The sequence below is a fragment of the Cynocephalus volans genome, chromosome 1 (genome assembly GCF_027409185.1).
Source record: "Cynocephalus volans isolate mCynVol1 chromosome 1, mCynVol1.pri, whole genome shotgun sequence".
In the NCBI taxonomy this organism is placed as follows: Eukaryota; Metazoa; Chordata; class Mammalia; order Dermoptera; family Cynocephalidae; genus Cynocephalus; species Cynocephalus volans.
In genome coordinates this window covers 203,005,217-203,024,822 of record NC_084460.1, presented here as the reverse complement: position 1 = coordinate 203,024,822, position 19,606 = coordinate 203,005,217, and the positions used below count along the sequence as shown (strand labels likewise).

Here is a 19,606-nt window from a genome sequence, read left to right as displayed (position 1 = left end):
TGTGCTGCATCTCTCCCCCGTGTGAGTTGAGTTTGCCTGGGAATTGATGAAAAAGGTTCCTAGAATGGGTGTGTTGCATGGAAGGGGAACACAGCTCTGGGACAGAGCAGGAGAATCTTTTTTGTTTTTTTGGTATTCCCAAGGGGCTTAACATTATTTCTCCTGGGCAGTGGTTCTCAAATGCTCTATTTTAGTTTTTGATTATTTTTAGCAGTTAAACCTTTATTTTATTTTTAAAAATTTTTATTTACATTTCTGATTTTCTTGTCTACAAGAGGCAGATAATGACAGTTGATCTGCGATTGTTGTGTTGTGCACTCCCTGACAGGGGGCAGAGTAGGAAGCTGGGAAGGTGCTCCGAGAATGCTTTCAATGGCAGTAAGGAGGGGCTAGGCACAGTCACTAGAGTAGGCATCCCAGGGCCCCTCCTCCTCCACCTCAGCCTTCCCTCGCTCATGTCTATGGTACTGAAGATGCATTCCATGAACTTCAGCTTGTCGGAGGTGTTCTGGGACTTCTGTAGCCTCAGGTTGTCTTCTCACAAGTACTGAACTTCTGCCTGAATGTGGGCTTTGTCCTCTTTTTCCTTCTTCAGATCTCCCCGAAGCATCTTCAGCATACCTTCCAGCTGCTCCACTTGAGAAGCCGGTGTGGGAGAGGAATCTTTACTGCTGCTGTAAGACTTCATCTGGGCAGAACCTGGTCCTTAAGCTGATCACTGTTCGATGCGGCACTCAAGGGGTGATGGTTTTCATCGCTAGTAGTAAGAAACGAGGCTCTCTGGACCTCATATGCTTTAGCAGCATCTGCCAAGTTGGACTGATCTGAATCTGAGCAGTGTCAGGCAGGCGCATCAGGTCAGAGTCAGTCATGGGCTGCCTTTGGGTCTCCTGGATGTCAATGAGGGGGCTATCCAGGGCCGAGAACTCTCCATGCAACGACTTCATTCCTAAGGTGTAAGAAGGCCTCCACCATGGGAGAGACTTGGGGAGTGAAGGCATACGCTACTGAAGAGGATGTCGTTGGGCATAGCTTGGTCCAGAAGTGAAAGCTTGAGGTGAAAGGTGCTCCCTGCAGCCACTGTGAATGCTCTCGGCAGACGGTGTTCTGTGCAAGGCCTGCCTTGAGGTGGGGGTGGTGGGGGAAGGTGACCGAGGAGAGGACAGCACATGGAAATTAAAATTCCTCTGTGAGCCAGGAGTTGGCTTTCAAGGTCAATTGGTTTCTTTAGCTCCTTCTGGGTGGTGGACTTGGGGGTTGGCTTGTGGGATGCCCGGAGGTCCCTGGTTGAGGCATGCCGTCTGGTGTGGGCCATTTCATTGCCATCACTCTGATGACGCTTTCTTGTGTTCATAAATCCCATGGAGTTTATGATTCCTTCGGGTTTTTCCCACCCAATCAGGTACTTGCTAGCAGCTCCCTGGCGAGGGTAGAAAGGCCTTGTGTGGGAAGCAGCATCACTAATTCTGAAAGTGCTGTTCCCCTTTGTGAGAGCACTCGAGCCTGCCTGGCTCTTGCTGTGGATCTCCAAGCTCAGGGAGGACTCGGCTTTCCAGTCCATGCTGTGGCTCTCCATCTCTAAAGTCTGGTCTGCCATGGAGATCACCTCGCTGGAGCTATGCCACAGGGGTGCCACCTTCTCCTTGCTTGGCCCGGAGTGAGGCCATGCCACAGCAGCCCTCAGGGAGACCATGCTGCTGTGGCTGGGGCCATAGGAGGTGGTATTGGTGCCACTGTTGGTGGAGGTGCCTTGCAGATAGTTACAGTGTTGAGTTCGAACTCTGTGTGGTCCCCATCATGCCACTTCTAATCACTGTGAGCACTCAGTATGTTGCTGGAGAGGGCATTTCTACTGGAGTGGCTGGAGTGGCAGCTATCAGATTGCCCTTGTTTGTCTGGAGACAGATGAACCACAGGATCCTGCTGTATTAATCTCCCACCGGGGCTCTCTCAGAAAGTTGGCAGTACTTTTGACACTGCTGGGAGTTGGCTCCATCTGGTCTGCAATGCTATCCTCACTTCTTTGCCAGCTGGGTGTGGATTTTCCACTGCCACCAATATCTGGCTGGCAGTTCTGCCTGTCAGTGGAGGCTGCGGATCTGTGGCTCACTCCCAACCCTTCAGGCATGGATTTTTGTCTGTAAGTGCCCCTCCCAGAGCCAGTCTCACTGTATGAAGACAGGTTGCTTGGGAAGTCACGACACTGGGATCTTGCTAAAGCCATGGATGATACTGTCACATAAATGTCTGAACTAGGAGACAGCCACCTGTTTACTGGGCACATGTTCTGGAGATGCTTCAAGAAATCTGGAGATACTTGGTGGCTCTTTATGGAGGAGGCATCTTCCCATCTCTTTCCCTGTGTTCAGCTGTGAGGTCATGGGATGGGACTTGAGGTGAATGTGTCCCCTTGGTGGCATTCCTTGCCACGTGCTATTATTTCAGAAGGGAAACTTCATTGATTTTGTACTCCATCACTGGCATGTGGTAAGTTTTGGAGCAACTCCTCCATGGGGTGCTGTCTTCATGGGGGGATGCGATGACAACTTTCACAGTGATTGATGTTCTTAGGAGATCAATCAGCTGCTCATAGCTCAGCGTGGCCACCACCACCTTGCAGATCTCCACCAGGCAGATAATATGCCTCGGCCCTGCCTGCCAGGCATAGCCATAGGGCTCCATGTCCACCAAGATGCCCTTGTAGTTGACGTGGAAGCCAAGTTGTCCTAGCCCATTTCTTTGCAGAATCATGTCCACCCATTCACAATCCTTTGAAACAAACTGCAACCTTTTGAATGGGTACCAGTGGAGTCAGTTTTGGCATCAAGCTGTACATGTTATTTCTCAAACTCTTTGAGCTGAACTCGTTCTTTCAACAACTGAAGGAATTCCTCAAAGGCCGGGCTGGCTGATTCATTGTTCAGCTTTGCAGTACATGATGCCTGCTTTCTGCTGATAATTCAGCTCTCGTCCATCCAGTTTCATGAGCTGCTCTGTGACTTTGGCAGTGCTGAAGGCCAACCACAGGCACTGAACATTGAGCTCAGGAATCACATGCTCCATACGAGGCAGCCCTCTGGATGTCGAGTGCTTTCCTGTTGAGGGAATGGTATCTTCCAGGACCAGACCTCTCACGACCTCACTAGTTTTAAAAATTATTCAGTAATTGTATGGAGATTCATTTTCTTTAATTTCTTCTGGTTTTTCCCTTTGAATGCTCACAGCCACCAGACTGAGATTTTTATCAGCTCCCAAATAGTTCCAGTGTTCCTTCTGGTAGAAAAATTTCCTGTAATAGTATGCACTGAGATCCACGTGTTCCATAATGTATCTTTCACCCTGTCTAGGCGCAACACCAAGTTTTCCTTAGGCACTTCAAGTACTGCCACTCCTGCATTTGTACAATGGGAGCTAAGGGTAGACTCAAAGGAGGCACTTTCACATCCACTGAAGGAGCCAGAATTTGATTTTGACGGACTGATTTTCCTTTCACCTCCTCCACCTATCTCATTCTGAAAATACGGACAGCTCATTGCAAGTTCATTGCTTTTATTGTCTCCCTGATCCACGCTGGGGCTCCCTGTGGGATTCAGATCCTCCGTGCTGCCCACTGGGGAGCTACAACTGGCTGAATGGGACAAAGTCCAGAGATCAAGGTTGCTGCAGCAGCTGTCGAAGATGCCATGGTTGTGTTTCTCCTCTTACTAACATTGCACCTGTTCATAATCCCCTCATTCAAATCATATAGTATACTCTGGACATCATGGTGGGCAAAGCAGTTTCGATGTGTCTTGGGCCTAACAGAGTCTTCTGACTGGTTATCTTCAAGATCCGATGATTTCCCAAGTTCCTCAACTTTGGCATTGTGTAATTTACAAAAAATTGACGAGTCTCCAGTTTCAGAGTTGGAACGTCCCTTGAGTGGTTTTTCCCTTTCCTTAGGGAGCCTGAGGTTCTTTGTCTGTGAGATGGGCCATCTATAACATCCAAAGGTAAACCAGAAACTTTACCCCCACTGGTGATAAAGAAGTCACTCAGCTTGGTTGGAGGTGGACCTCGATCAGATTTGTCATCTTTGTAGCCCTTTAACAAATCAAAAAAGCTTTCTCCAGACATTCCCTGATTATCACTTGAAGGCATGCCACCACATTCCCCGTGCAGTGAAGGTCCTGTCTTACATGCAGGTGAGACACATTCGTCAAAGCTATGCACATCGAGGTCATGATATCACTATTGCTCCTTTGCCGTATTCTGAGAAGAGCTTTCCTAGGGGAGCTGGGATAGGCTTCAGGCATGAGAAATTTGGAGTCCATGTTATCTGACGGCCTTGTCTTGTTTTTCGGTGTGGTCTGTATGCTTTTCAGCATGGCTAAGTCATTGGAATTGGGGCTAGTAGAACTTACCTGACTCACAGGGCTGCTTTTGGAAGACATGCTTTCAAGGCAACTTGAGGTTTCTATTTTCTGGCTTGAATGGCTAGATTCTTGTATGTTTTCTTTTCGTGGGGGCTAACATGCAATCCTTGCCCTATCCCCCATCTTTGGGACTCTGAGGGTCAAGGTTATATGGTGAGAACCTTCACTTTGGGGAGGTCCTACAGGAGCCGTACTGATGATCTTAAGCTGCCATTTTGGGGCCAGAAGCATCCCATGCAGAAGTCATCAGTATGGACTTCAGGGGTGGTGTCTATGCAGACAACGGAGGCCCTGTCAGTGGCAACAGGCCTTTCTGTCTGTGACCATCTCAAGCTGACTATGATGTAAAAGCAAGAAGACTTAAATCCCTGTAGAAAGGACCATCATATCTGTGTCTTAAATGTGCACTTTCCTTTTGGAGAATGGCTTTAAGAAAATACAATGGTTACATGAGATCTTACTCTTTTTCATTTAAAAGGTTAAATGATGCCTTATTTTCAAGCCACTGAAAATACAAAACTTCAAAACATTATAATCCACAATAGCTCCTTTGTTTCGCTTTAACAGATGGCTTTCTTTCAGAAAAAACTGAATGGAATTTATATTACTGGGACTCTGTGATTGTATTAATCCCCTGCTTTCTTATAATCTTGTGCCACAGCTATAGAAATTTAGACAGAAAGCATCCATACTAATAATGTATAACCATCAACAGACACACTCTAAATTATAAAGGGGATGACCTGTGCAGCAGGAAAATGATCCTAGATGGAAGACCTGTAAACCACCTGGTTGTGGTTACACACCAATGACTTTCTGGGACAGGCTGCAACTATCCAGGAAGTACCTCATTCCATTTCAAAGTTAGTAGTAAATCTTGTTTTTGAGTCCAACTTTAGGTAATCTCAGAAAACCTGAAAGTATAGTCCTTCTGAGTCTACCTTTGACAAAAATCTTGGAAATTAGGTTATAGTCAGTACCACAGGTGATTCAAATTTGAAAATTCACCCTTAGTTGAACGTAAGAACATGTGTTTTTGAGAAGTCTTCGAAAGACAAGCAGCATGGTTCAGACGGGTCACAGCTCTGTGATTCTCGCAAGAATATGAGAAAATACGGACTTGGCCTTTTTTCCCTCCTAATAAGTAGACTCTCTCTTCTTGAAGGCATGGGATGCCATAGTCCAGTTATCAGCTGCTTCCCTGAGAGCATCAAGAAAAGAAATGCATAGGGCCGACCCCGTGGCTCACTCGGGAGAGTGTGGTGCTGGGAGCGCTGAGGCGTGAGTTCAGATCCTATATAGGGATAGCTGGTGTGCTCACTGGCTGGGCGTGGTGCGGGCAGCACTAAGCCAAGGGTTGCCAGACTCCCAGGACTGGGGTGCCCGCCACGCGCTCTCCCACTCTCCTTTCACGCACTCGCTCAGCGCAAACTAATTAACATATCATTATAACTTCACATGCTGTAGTGGATTGATTTATGTCCCCCCAAAACTCCTTGAATCTTGAATTGTGTCCCCAAGTTTTATATATTAGAAAACTGTGACTGTTAAGAGGGTGGGAAATCCTATTATGGTAGTTGAAAGGTGGGGCCTTGAAGAGGTGATTGGATTGTAGGACTGTGTAGTAGTGAATGGATTAAAAATGGTGGTCAAGGGCATGGTTCTGAGGCTTTAAAAGAAGATAGAAGAGAGTCAGTCTCTCTTTGCTCTCTCTGTTTCCACCATCTTGCAATGTGAGACCACTGGGTCACTGTCACCACCACCAGAAGGACTTTAGGCTTCCCAGCCTTAGAAACTGTAAGCAATAAATTTCGTTTTCATTATAAATTACTCAGTTCCAAGTATTTTGTTGTAAGCAATGGAAATGGACTAATACACATACGAGAACATTTAAGATCTACTCTCAACAATTTTCGAGTATATTATGTATTAACTGTAGTCACCTTGTTGTATAACAGATCTCCTGAACTTGTTCCTCCTGTTTAACTGCAATTTTGTACCCTTTGATCAACATCTTCTGGACATCCCCCCATCACTGCCCCCCACCCCAAGCCCTAGTAACCATCATTCTACCCTCTGCTTCTATGACTCGGACATTTTTAGATTCCACATAAAAGTGAGATCATGTATATTTGTATTGCTGTATAGTTCATCCATGTTGCTACCTATGGCAGGATTTCTTTCTTTTTTTAAGGCCGAGTAGTATTGCCTTGTGTACATATCCTGCATTTTTTAAATCCATTAATCTGTTCACGGACAGGTTGATTCTATATCTTGGCTACAGTGAGTAATGCTGCAAAGAACTTCGGAAGGAACTCTTCACATTCTTAAAAACTAATACCAAAGAGTTTTTGTTTAGGTAAGGCATAAAACTTACTCTATTAGAAAGTAACCTGCAAAAAAAATAACATTTATTAATTCACTTAAAATAACATTACATGTAACATAAATAACATTTTTTTTTCTGAAAAATAACCATTTATCTTAAAACAAAAATAATATAGCAAGAAGAAAGGCATTATTTTACTTATGTGGTCATCTCTTTCGTATCTGGCTTAACAAAAAGCAGTTGTATTCTCCTATCTGCTTGTGCATTCAATCTATTGCAGTATGTTGATTTCATTGAATTATATAAAAGAAAATCTGGACTTTCACAGATACATAGTTGGAAAAGGAAAAGTATTTTAATAGCTTTTTCAGATAATTGTGGATATTCTTCTTTGGTAATATACCAAAATTAGATAAATAATTTCTTAAAGGTTAGTTGCAATGTGAATTCTGAAACCATATCAGTCTTTAAATGTTGGGAAGTGTCAGCTTACAGTGCTAGATACAAGTTTTCCAAAATTCTAATTTTTTATTCAAATGCTCAAATTTAATCACTGGCAACCAAGTTATCAGTTGTTTTCCTGGAAGTGTCAGGTTTATTTATTTGTCTGAATAATTGCAGTTTTCTATTGTTCTTTCAAGAAACAATGGATTCCATAAAAGAAAGGGCTAATTCTGCTTTCAACTGGAGCAATCACACATTTTCTTTTTTGTGTAAACAGCTACTGTACTTTGGTACGTGGCAGAAGTGCTGTACACATACTTCCCATTTTGTTACACAACATATTGAAAAGATGTATACTCGGAGTTGTGGTTTAATAAAATTAATAATGTTTACTGCTTCATCATGGACATTCTGAAACAAAATTGGCATTTTTATTTTAATGTGAGTGAGTGGTGTACAGGATATGACGATTGCTAGTGCAATGACATTGCTGTGATTTGGGTGAAGGAATCAGTGGTTTTATTCACCATTGCTTTTGGATCATCAGCGCAAATGTCAACACAGTGAAAAGGTAAATAATGTCTCAGGGTGACTGTGAAAATAGTTTTGACCTTAAGGACCCCTTGAAAGTGCCTCAGTGGTCCCTGGGGGCTATGAACCACACTTCACCAACAATTGTTGTAAGAAAACAATTTTATGAGTTTTAACATGGTAGAGAGATTTTTATTGGATGTAGAAAATTAATCATTCTGTGTAACATATGTTCATAGGAAAAAAACATACTCTGAATTCTTAACACCTGACTTAGTAAGAAACTTTGAGAACGCACTCTATTTATAAGTCGGAGATGGCCTGTATATTTTGATAGTTTGTATAACGTATGTGTCTTCTAATTTACATGATGTTTAATTTCTTGAAAGAAAACAGTAATTAAAAAACACTTAAAACAAAATTAATTTTCTCATAAGAATTAAAGGAAAAGGAGGAGATACATTCCAGTGAGTTAGACAGAAATGAAGTCATGCCTTTTTGCTATGATGCATTAATATTCCCAGTAAACATTTTTAGGCAAAGTAAATGTAAAAGATGATTTATTCACAAAGTAAACAACAACAAAAATCACTAACAATGTTCAGTCAAGCCATCTAGGACATTAACCTACAGGCATTGCAATTCTACTCTCCATCTTCATTATAGGTATTCTTGCAAACCAAATTTTCTCATACTCAGTGATGGCCCAGATTTAATATACTCTTCAGTCTTGGCTGTGTTATCTCATAAGTGCTCCGCCTTCTCCCATATTTAGGGAACATCTGCTGGGTATATGCTACTTTTCATTTGGTAGTTAAAGATTGCATATGTGCTGATAATGCCCATGTAAATAGTTTGTAGTATAATTGGCAGCCGGACTAAATAACATCATATATGGGCCAATGAATCTATAGGTTGTCAGATGATACTTTCCCGCGTGCAAAGCAGAGGTAACTAGAAACACAAAATTTTTATTGCATTTTTGTTTAGTTTAGTTTTGTTTTTGTTGGGGGTAAAAAAAATTTTTGATCTAAATTTTATAATAACAGTTCTCGTAAGATTGTACATTGGTTTATAGAACTTGGAAAAAATTAGTACTGAATAGATATTTTGTCACTATTAATGAGAAAAACATATAATAATGCTTCAGCCACGGACATATATTTTCCTCTGCCAAATCGCTATATATTTATATATTTATTGCCTTTGTTTTTGCTAATTTCATCTGTATGAAGGAACATACCTTTTTCAGCAATTGATGATTTTAAAAATAATCTAATCCAAAATAATCTAGTTTGATATTTTTAGGACTGACTGTATTTGCAATAATGTGTCAAAGACACATGAGCAAGTGAGAAGGGTTGCCTACGTAGGGCTGGGAGAGAGAAATGGGAGGGAATTAGTGCATAAACAATGCAAGTGAGAGGCCTTGTGTGGACTGTTGATAATGTGTCATGAACCGAGGATTATGGTTAACTCAGCCCTCTGCATCTGAATTCAAAACAAAGTTACTATGTTAAATAATTAGATCTGATATTTGTAAAGTTATAGGATTTCAGCCATCTATAACTAGTCCCATAATTTTCTGACTGGTTTTCACGACTGCAAAGTCTGCAGAAAATACTAAAATCTCAATTACCTTTACTTTTTTTTTTTTTTTGCACATTGTTTTAAAAAACGTTTTACTATGTAAGTTTTCAAGTACTTGCCAAGGTACAATGAACCCCTATATGCTCATCATCACTGAGATTCAACAATAGTCAACACTTTGTCAAACTTGCTTCATATTTCCTTTTCTCTTCCCATGTCTTAATGCAATTTTCATGTTATCATCTAAATATTTCAATGTGCATATCTAAAAATAGTATTTGCCTTTCTCAGTGTGATGATTAACACCACTTGGATGTGAACAGTGAGTGCCTTACACTGATTCTTTTTCTGGGACCTCCTTGTGATGCTAACTGATGTTTCCAAGGCATGCTTTTACTTAAAAGTAAAATACACAGCCATGCTTGATAAACAAATGTATTCATGCCATCTCAGAATACCTGAATAGAACAACAGACCTGGCCCTGGTTAGGTGAATGGGGCCAGGGGATCAGCCAGCATCATGCTCTGAGAAGGAACCTACGATATGCAGTGTCCCGTAGTGTTCTGGGTACCTGTCCCTCCACTCCTCTTTTATTTCTTTAAATTAAATTAAAACCAGCTGGAATCCTGACTGCCAGATTAGTATATGAGGATGTTTCCAGTTTGGCATGCCATCTTTCCCTTGATTTTCTTCTAGAACTCTGAGTGGGCTGAGCTAACACTGTCCCAAGTGGCACATCCTACCACTTCCTACCCCGGGTATGTAGAGTGTTTGAGCAGCCCACACTTCCTGCTACCTACAAGTGTGTGGCTGAGAGTCTCTGAAGCTCCACCCAGCCAGAGTCCCCATGCTGTGCCTGCTCCTCAGTGTGGTGGTAGAGAAAAGACGAGCTCACTCCAGAGTTTTTCCTTCTTCATTTCACACCACTGCACAGTCATCATTCCCAAGGCAAAGGCATCAACTAGAGACTCTCACATCATCTCTGTGCTCTGTTCTGAAGTCAGCTCACTGTACAGACTCTGTCTCTTTGAATCCAGTCTAGGCTTCCCCTTATCTAGAGGTCATTTTATTTCCAGAAACCCATTGGTCTTCCTTATTATGAAGGCTCGGTTGGAGAGAGTCAATTCCAGTTGCCTTAACTCCCTGTCTTGGGATGCCAGGGGTTAGAGTGTCAGTTCTTTTCCTTCCAAATACTGTGTACTTTATATGGAAATTATCCCTCTGCCTATAGTGAAAATGTTTGTATAGGCAATGCCTTTAGGGGATAATAGCCTGAATGGGTCACAAGATATTCTGTTACACCCTAACCCCGAGATGCTGTTACCTACTCATTCTTGCTTTGCCTTAGGTGTTCCTTTGGAGGGCAAAGGAGTTGAATTTCTTTACATTAAAATTGACATGAGAACACATATATGCACAAACAAATGAATAAGATAATTCAGTGCATTTCCAGAACACATAACTTAATTAAAAACTCACTGAGAAGTAGATATATTTTTCAAGAACTTTTTATTTATGAGTATGCGTTGCCTGGGTAGTGAACTTTTCAACGATTGACTGGGGCTCTCTCCTATTTCTTTTGAATCCCCCAGGGCAGCTTATGGTCCAACTCCAGTAAACCTTGGTGATTGACTGCCTATAGTGGTGAGCTTGCCACCTCTGAAAGCTGAAGTTATTCTTTGGTGACTCAGACACAATTTTGTTACTTACAACAAATAGCTCACCTAAGTTCTGAAAGACTTAAGGCTTAATCTCTAGGCAGGGGGTTGCTAAGCAACTGAAAATCTGGGTGTGCTGAAGGTTCAGACCTCTGTGCCCGTCTTCTGTATGTGCTTCTTGTAGCCCTCACGGCTTCCCCGTCATCTCCTAAATCCACATCTTAGGATGCATCATAGTTTCAGAACCCACACTGAAAACTCCCCTTCCCTAAAGGACAGACCTGCCTTTCTATATGTCCCTCCAGTTAACATATGCCATTTAAATATATCACCAATTTATTTTTTTAATTGAAATTGTATCTATTTAAGGTATAGGACGTGATGTTTTGATATACATACACATTGTGAACTGATTACTACCATCAAGCTAATTAACATATTCATCTCTTCATATAGTTACCATTTCTTTTTTTTGGTCGGGAGAACACGTAAGATCTACTCTCTTAGAAAAGTTCAAGAGTACAATAGAGTATTATTAGCTATGGTCCCCATGCTTGCATTCTATCTCCAGAACTTATTCATCCTGCATAACTACGCCTTTGTATCCACTGACCAACATCTGCCCATATCCCCCTTCCCCCAGCAACCACCATTCTACCCTATGTTTCTATGAAATAGACTTATTTTTAGATTCCACATATAAGTGAGATTATATCAGTCCGTTTGTGTTGCTTACAATAGAATACCCGAAACTGGGTAATTTATAAAGAAATGAAATGTATTTCTTACAGTTTTGGAGGCTGGGTAGTCTACAGTCCAGGGGGAGCATCTGGTAAGGACCTTCTTCTTGGTGGGAATTCTCTACAGGGTCCCGTGGTGATAACAGGGTATCACATAGCAAGAGAATGGCAAGAGCTCTCTCATGTGCACCTTACAAAGCCAACAGTCCACACACATGACAACTTGTTACTCCATGAATGAATTAATCCATTTACAAGGGCATAGTCCTCACAATCCAATCACCTCTCAAAGGACCCACTTTTAGAATATCATAATCAGATTTCCCATCTTCTTAACACTGTTCCAAGTGGGGATCATGTTTCCAACACATGAACTTTTGGGGGATATATTTGACCCATAGCAAAGATCATTCAGGATTTTTCTTTCTGTGTCTGGCTTATTTCACTTAGTGTACTGTTCTTCAGGTGTATCCATGTGTTGCAGGTGGCAGGATTTCTTCCTTTTTTAAGGCTGAATAGTATTTCATTGCATATATATTATCAATTTCTGATTTCTATTTTTCTAATCTTTTCAATGGAGGTGGAGCATACTTTCTCAGGTTTCCCAAAACTGGGAGTACTTTAGGATCATGATGATAGAACAAAACAGCATCTCTCTGCTCCTGCCTTCACTAGTATTGCTGCAACAGTGCTCCTCCTCAAATCTTCCAGGTAGTTCAGGGAATCCCCAGAGGACCTTGTCTATGTGTTTGGAAAAGCATTCTCTGTGGCTTTTTATCTTCTGCCATTTCTCCTTTCTCGACCCAGATGTAGGACTTGCAGGTTTCTGACTTGCAGAAGGGTCCCAAGAGGGCCCTTCTATCCTTTGCAGAGCTGGTGGCCTCTGCTGTGAGGCCTGCTGTGTTCCCCCAAAATTTCCGCAACCCTAATATGTGTCAAAAGTTTGCTCATGGGGATGCTTTCTGCTCCCTGTTTCTTCACAGATATAAACCTATTGAAACTGTCTGCTTCATTCTCAAGATTGTGGCACACTCCAGTTGTTATTTAGCTCTGGAATGGTGTCACATTTCCTGAAGTACAATTTCATAAGCATTCAATAATATGGAAGCAATTTCATTTTCTATTTTTATCTACTAAAGAACATTAATCCCAGCAGTACTTCTCATAGCCACTTTCCTCTCCTCAGCTCTCTTGCATGTCACACTGCCTGAAGCTGCTCGTTCACTACCCACTTCTGTTGCTAGACTCCTCTGCCTTTATTTCTCTCAGTTCTCCACTTTCTTTACTGTGTAGATCCGGCACTTCTCATAATCTTCTTCACTAAGATTTGGTCCTTCCTCTCATTCCTCCTTCAGGTCCTGCTTGACCCTGCCCATTCTCGAATCCCCAAAGACAAGATACTATTTCCTTCTGAGGGCAAAGGGTGGAGCAAAGGAATTGATCTGGCAATGATAGAATCCCTGGGTGGGCTGGAAGGAGGAGAATGTTCGTGGCCATACTTGCATGAGTAAGTTGTAGTCCGTTGCACAGAAATTGCTTCAGTGGGAAAGCAGTATGCAGTGGAGATTATGAGCAAGAGCCCTAGAGTGTAAAGTTTGCCTTCGAACTCTATCTCCACCACATATGTGCATCAAGACTCTGGGCTACTTATTGTCTTTAAGCTGGAGTTTCCTCATCTGTAAAGTGGGCTTTGGTGAAGTTGAATGAGATTATTCACATAAAGTGCTCAACAAACATTAGCTATTACATTTTTGGTGGCCACCTTCTCTCCCAGAATCTGACCATTCTGGTCCAGTGGTGGAGTGGGCATTGACGTGGGACCAGAGGACAATCTGAGGAGCACAGACCCTACTGCACTTTTCCTCTCCCCTTCCCTTTGACTGTGGCTGGGCTTCTGTGTGTCCTGTGCTGCTGCTTTTCCAGGATGAGCTGCCCCCAAGATCCTTCAGCAGAGACCACACTCGGGAGTAGGTGTGCAGACCCCCTGGCAGGGCTGGACCTGTAGGGAACCCACTGCTCCCTCCACTGTCCTGAGACTTCTTGCTGTAAGTGGGGAAACAATACCAGGGTGTCCCGAGTCCAGGATTCTTGTTCTTGGTCCTCACTGATTAAGTTGAGCAAATTACTTTTCTTTGGGCCTCAATTTCCCAACCTATAAAATAGATACGTAGAAGCAGAACATTTATAAGTTCTTCTGTCTTTAAAACAGTTATACTCCTTGTTATGGGAACCACTAGACACTGATTCCATCTCCTGGCTTACCCGTGGATGGTTGTTGCACTGTCTCCTCTCTGAAACAGCTCCTGCAGGTGAGCAGACCCCTGGGGCTGGATATTAGTCACTCTGCTCAGACTCGTTCCTCCCTCTGAAGTCCCCCTAATCCCCAGCACACCATCAGAAGAATTGCTATATGCATACATTTATGATCTATGAATCATGAACCCAGCTGCAATAACTGAAGACAACCCAAGAAGTTTTTATTAAGTGGGGAATAAAAAGTAATTTGGTGGAAAGCACTCTTTCTCCTGCTCCAATATTTCTCAGCCTCTGTCAACACCACTGGGCAAATAATGTGAGCTGAGTCTGCCTGCAGCCCACCTGCCGCAGTGCCTTCGCTTTGTCATGGCCACAGAAAGGAGGCCACTGGCAGCTCCTCATTGTACCTCTGACTGTTAGCATGCCAGGAGTGAGTAATGTACAAGTAGAATGTTCTTTCCCCTCCAAATGGTCACAAATGGCCTGCCACAGTATAATAATGTATGTGAGCTTTCTCATAATGGCCAGAAAAGGTGGTTTGAATTTTGCAATCAATACTTTGTTAGCTTGTGGCATTCTGCTCTGTTAGAGTTTTCCCAGAGGACATCCTCATCTTCTCAAAATGAGTGTCTGTCTTCCCCTTAGCTACCCAAAGCCCATCCATAGCTTTCTCTGACAACTCCAGCCTACTCAGACTACACCAAACTTCCATTACTCTTAATCTTATACAGTTTTACGCTGTAACTTATTCTTTCATTTGTATATCACTTTTTTTCCAAGCTTGACTCTCAGCTCCCCAAGTAGGAATCACATCTTTTACTTCTCGAGACTGGGTAGATGGTTAACGGTCAATAAATACCTCCTGGCTTTGGATCCATAGTGATGGGTGGGTGGATAGAAGATCAAGATGATGTGTTTGTTAGTTTTTGCTGTATAACCAAACAAACCAAAAATCTCAGTAGAGTACACAGTAAGCATTTACTTCCCTTTCAAAGGCTTATTGGTAGGCTGAGGCTTGGCTGATCTAGACTGGGTTTGGCTGGGCCAGGCTAGGCTCCAGACTACTGGCTGGGTTGAGGTCTTCTCTATGTGTCTTCATTCTGGAGTGCAGTCTGAAGGGGCAGAGGCTCTTTATCCACTAATATTCCTGGGGCATGTTCTTTATCCATGAGTATTCTATGGCTCAAAGCAAGTCACATGGTTTGGTTATATCAGTGAGGCAGGGAAATTACTCCACCCAGTGTGGGAAGCACTGCAAAATTTCTACTAAAGGGAAGTAAAGAGACGGGAACAAAAATCTAACCATCACAGATGGGTGAGTCATATCCTTTGAACTGGACAAGACCCTGGAGGATTATCCACTCTAGCCTCCTGCCTCCTGGTATATAGAATCTAAAATATGATGCTCCAGCTGTGGTCTGAGGACCAGCAGCATTAATATTACTGAGGAGCTTGTTAGAAATGCAGAATCTTGGGCCCCACCTGAGACTTGCTCAATCAGAATCTTCATTTTAATAAAATCTACAAGTGATTCATATACATGCTAAAATTTGAAATAGTCTAAAACAGCATTTTCTTAATACGTTCCATGAAAGACAAATAGGTATTTTATGGGAAGAAATGCTTCTATGGTTACATAAATTTGGGTACGTAAGGACTTCGCAAACCTTTCATTCACTGCAGGTCTCTGGGATGGGAGGTTGTATTCATTTCCTAGGGCTTCCATAACAAATGACCAGAAAACTGGGTTGCTTAAAACAGTATACATTTATTCTGTCACAGTTAAAGAGTCCAGAAGCCTGAGATTAAGGGGCTGTCAGGGTTTGTTCTTTCTAAAGGCCCTGGTGGTGAATCTGTTTCAGGCCTCTCTTTCAGCTTCTGCTTTTGCTGACAATGTTTGGTGTTCCCTGGTTTGTTACTTCACTCCAATCGTTGTCTCTGTTGGTACATGACCTTATTCCTCATGTGTGTCTCTACATATCCTCTCCTCTTCTCATCTGAACCCCAGTCATTGGATTTAGGGCCTGCCCTAATCCAGTATGACTTCATCTTAACTATAACTGCAAAGACCTTATTTTCTAATGAGGACCCTTTCGGAGATGGCAGGAAGATGTAAATTTTGGGGGGGGACACTATTGTATCCCCTAAAGAAGTGGAGGGTTGGATATGGAATGCAGTATTCCCCTAACATCATTGGTCAGGGAACCCTTTCTTCCCAGAAGAGCTCATGGCAAAGACTTGGGGAGATGGGAGTCAAAACTATCCTAGACATTTGGTTGCTGATTTTCTCTAGGAATGAAATGCTACAGGCTCATTTTGTAGCCCATTCTAAAGTGAACCCAAGTCTCACCTGTGTTTATTTATTGGGTGAAAATCTTGTAGCCTAAAGGTGAATTTGGCAGCCAGATATATTTTGTTCGGCTATCTCATACAATTGCATTGAGAAGGAACTCCATTTTCAGGTCAGAATTTAGGATGATTATGTATTTGAGATGACATATTGAAAAGAAGCTAAAACATTACTAGTTCCTCATTTTTTCCTTTCTATGAAAATCTAAACACTGGGAATTCACAATTAACTAATCATTAAATTGTAATAGTGTTTAATATTAATCAAATTGACAGGATTAGAGGAAACCAAGTTTGAATATCTAGCCTCTGTTTTTTAAACAGAGTAGTTGACTGGTTCCCAAGTCAGAGGAACTGTGTTTCTGGAGCACCAAGATATAGTGCTTGGGAACCATTGAAATTCCTCCTGAACCATTCTTCCTGAATTATGTGCTATCTTGGGAATACAAGGTTTATTCTACTTACCCATCATCAATTACATGTGCATTTTTTTTCATTTTCAGTTAAAAATTCAATTGGTATAATTGTAGATTTATATGTGGTTGTAAGCAATAATATAAAGAGATCTCATGTACGCTTCGCTCAGTTTCCCCTGAATATAAATTTTCACAGAAAACCATAGTACATTATCACAACGAAGATATTGACCTTGATACAAGCCACCGATTTACTCAGATTTTCACAGTGTTACTTTTACTTGTGTGTATGTGTCTGTGTATTTAGCTTTTATACTAATGCAGAACAGCTCCATTACCACAACGACCCCTCATATTGTCCTTTTTGTATGTGCATTTTGAATTGAAATTTTTGGAGCAAATATTCCTGAATCATTCATCTATGTTCATGGAACCCTGGAAACTTTTCCACCTGGAATGTGCAGCATCCCCTGTGAATTGTCCGGCTGGGACTGCCAGTCAGCCATTGTGCAACATTACAAAGTCAAACTGGAAATCACTGGGGGGAAACCCATGCCCCTGGCCTCCTTAGCATCAGGCACTAACTGAGCTCACTGGCCAGAGATAAGGACTTCATTTCAAATAACAAATTAACAGTTTCCCATAACTCCGTTAATGCATGGCTATGATCCCATGAAATTGCATCTCTGACAAACCGGCTGCACTAAAATTTACTCTATGTAAAATGACTGTGCTAATTACTTTCTCTTTATGCTTTTATAATCGGCTGGCTGGCAATAACATTTGCAATGTAGTCATGCACTAATGAGAAAAGCCACCCAATCTCATACAGCAGTTCATTAGTAAATGGCTTTAGGGGTCAAAGGGTAATTTTCCCTTTGGTGCAGTTGGAGAGGCTGGTGGAGCAAATGTCAAATGTCTTTCCTTTTCTTTGTTTTTGAAGCCTCAGGTGCTAACCAAATCTGGAGATTGATAGAAGAGAGAATTCATCAAAGTCAGGACCTATTATAAGCATTCTTAACTTTTTTCCCTCTTTAGAAATAGGCCTCAGCAATATTGAGTTTCTCTTAGCTGTTCTCCACATCCCATTCTGTTCTTCCTCTTCTTCCCCTTCCTCATTAACACACACACACACAGACACACAGACACACACACACACACACATACTCACTTGAGCCCAGTGCTAGCTTGCTACTTTAGGTACTGCCTACTTTATACTACTGTGTCTCAACAGGAATGGTATTGTCCATATACTATTTCATAACTTTATTGGGGCATGATTTTGAACTTCACAATGAAAACGAACTACAGCCAGGGATGTTAGACATCCAGCAATTTGTGGAGCAATGTTGTACTCCAATGAATTGGTCCCCCTTTCACAAGTCTTTAGAGGCCCACCAGTCATTCATACATACAGACAAAAAGTCCAGTTACAATTAACTAAACCTAGAACCTAACTTCATTATACTAACAACCATGAAGTATTTTTGCATGGTTTTAATAGACACTGACTTTTCCAGTAATGTAACTGCTATGTAAATCAAAAAGCAATTGCATTTTGTCTCACTTTGGAATTTGAGATGTTCAATGTTGTGGGAAACCTACATCATAATGGCAATGGCCCTTGAGGAATTTACGTTGATAATGTAGCACATTAGTGGGTCAACATTTGGAGCTGTCACCAGCACAATGATCTGGGTATGAGTTCTTTTTTTAAAAAAATTATTTGTTATCATTATTATTTTTTTACATTCTAAGATGTTGTTGTGGAGCAGTTGGTGGGGGGGAGAGGGGAAAGGGCAGGGAGACAGGTGGGAGGAGCAGGAAGGGGGAGGCATGGCTGAGACCTGTGACACCCTTCTCATTCCAGCAGGGGAGCCCAGAGAGCTCCTGGTGGCAGTTCTGTCATGGCTGGGCTGGATGTGGACTTTGTGGGGGACATGGCTGAGGCCCCCAGCAACCTCAACCGTAGGAGCCCATGGTGCTTCTGGCAGTGGCTCTGTGGTCATTTCTGGACTGGATGTGGATGTTGGGGAGGTGTGGCTGAGGCTCTTGACCCTCACCACCCCAGCGCGAGAGCCCGGGACACATCTGGAGGCAGCTTGGTGGTTGTCGTTGGGTTGGATGTAAAAGTTGGGTTGGCCTGGCTGAAGCCCTTGGCCCCTCCACCCTAGCTTGGGAGCCTGGGGTGCTTCCGGTGACAGCCTGGTGGTTGTTGCTGGGCTGGATGTGGACATGGCTGAGGCCCTCAGCACCTCCTATCTCAGCTCAGGAGCCTGGGGGGCTTCTGGTTGGGACTTGGTCCATCACTGGGTTGGATGCAGATGTCAGGGATGTGTGGTTGAGGCCTTTGGTTCTCCCTGTCCCCACTCGGCTTGGGAGCCCCCGGGTCTTCTGGTCCTTCTAGGTTTTATAGGTGTTCTTTGGTGGTGTTAGACCTTTACTGGTTAATATCAACATTTTGTCTCTGATCTGTGGGGTTTTTTTTCCGTTCAGTTCCTTGTTGTATTATTAGCTACCCCCCACCACTTAAACTCTGCACTGGAACTAATTTGCTGTCCTTTGCTTACTTCTGAAATTGGGGAAATTCCTGTAGGGAGCAGCACTTGAGCTCTGTGGTTGAGCTAAATTGCTGCTTTGCTGCTGATTCCCTGGAGAAGGCTTTTTCTGCAGGCTTTAATTGTTGACCTTGTATGTACTTCTGGGTCTTGTGAGGTCTGGTACACCTAGATTGTGTGGAAACTCTGGTCTGGGTCTAAGTCTTTTCAGCAAACTGCCCCCTCTGCAGTTCTGTATTCCTGACCAGTCTCCACTGAGTGGTCCTGTGCTGATTGGAGGGCAGATCAGCTGACTATGCTGTGCTGCAGTGTTCTCCGG

At 42.6% G+C, this 19,606-nt stretch overlaps 1 pseudogene; it reads right to left on the bottom strand.

Moving 5' to 3' along the window:
• Window positions 1-268: 268 nt before the first annotated feature.
• LOC134368597 (signal-induced proliferation-associated 1-like protein 1) overlaps window positions 269-19,606 on the bottom strand; it is a 125,104-nt pseudogene continuing 105,766 nt past the window's right edge.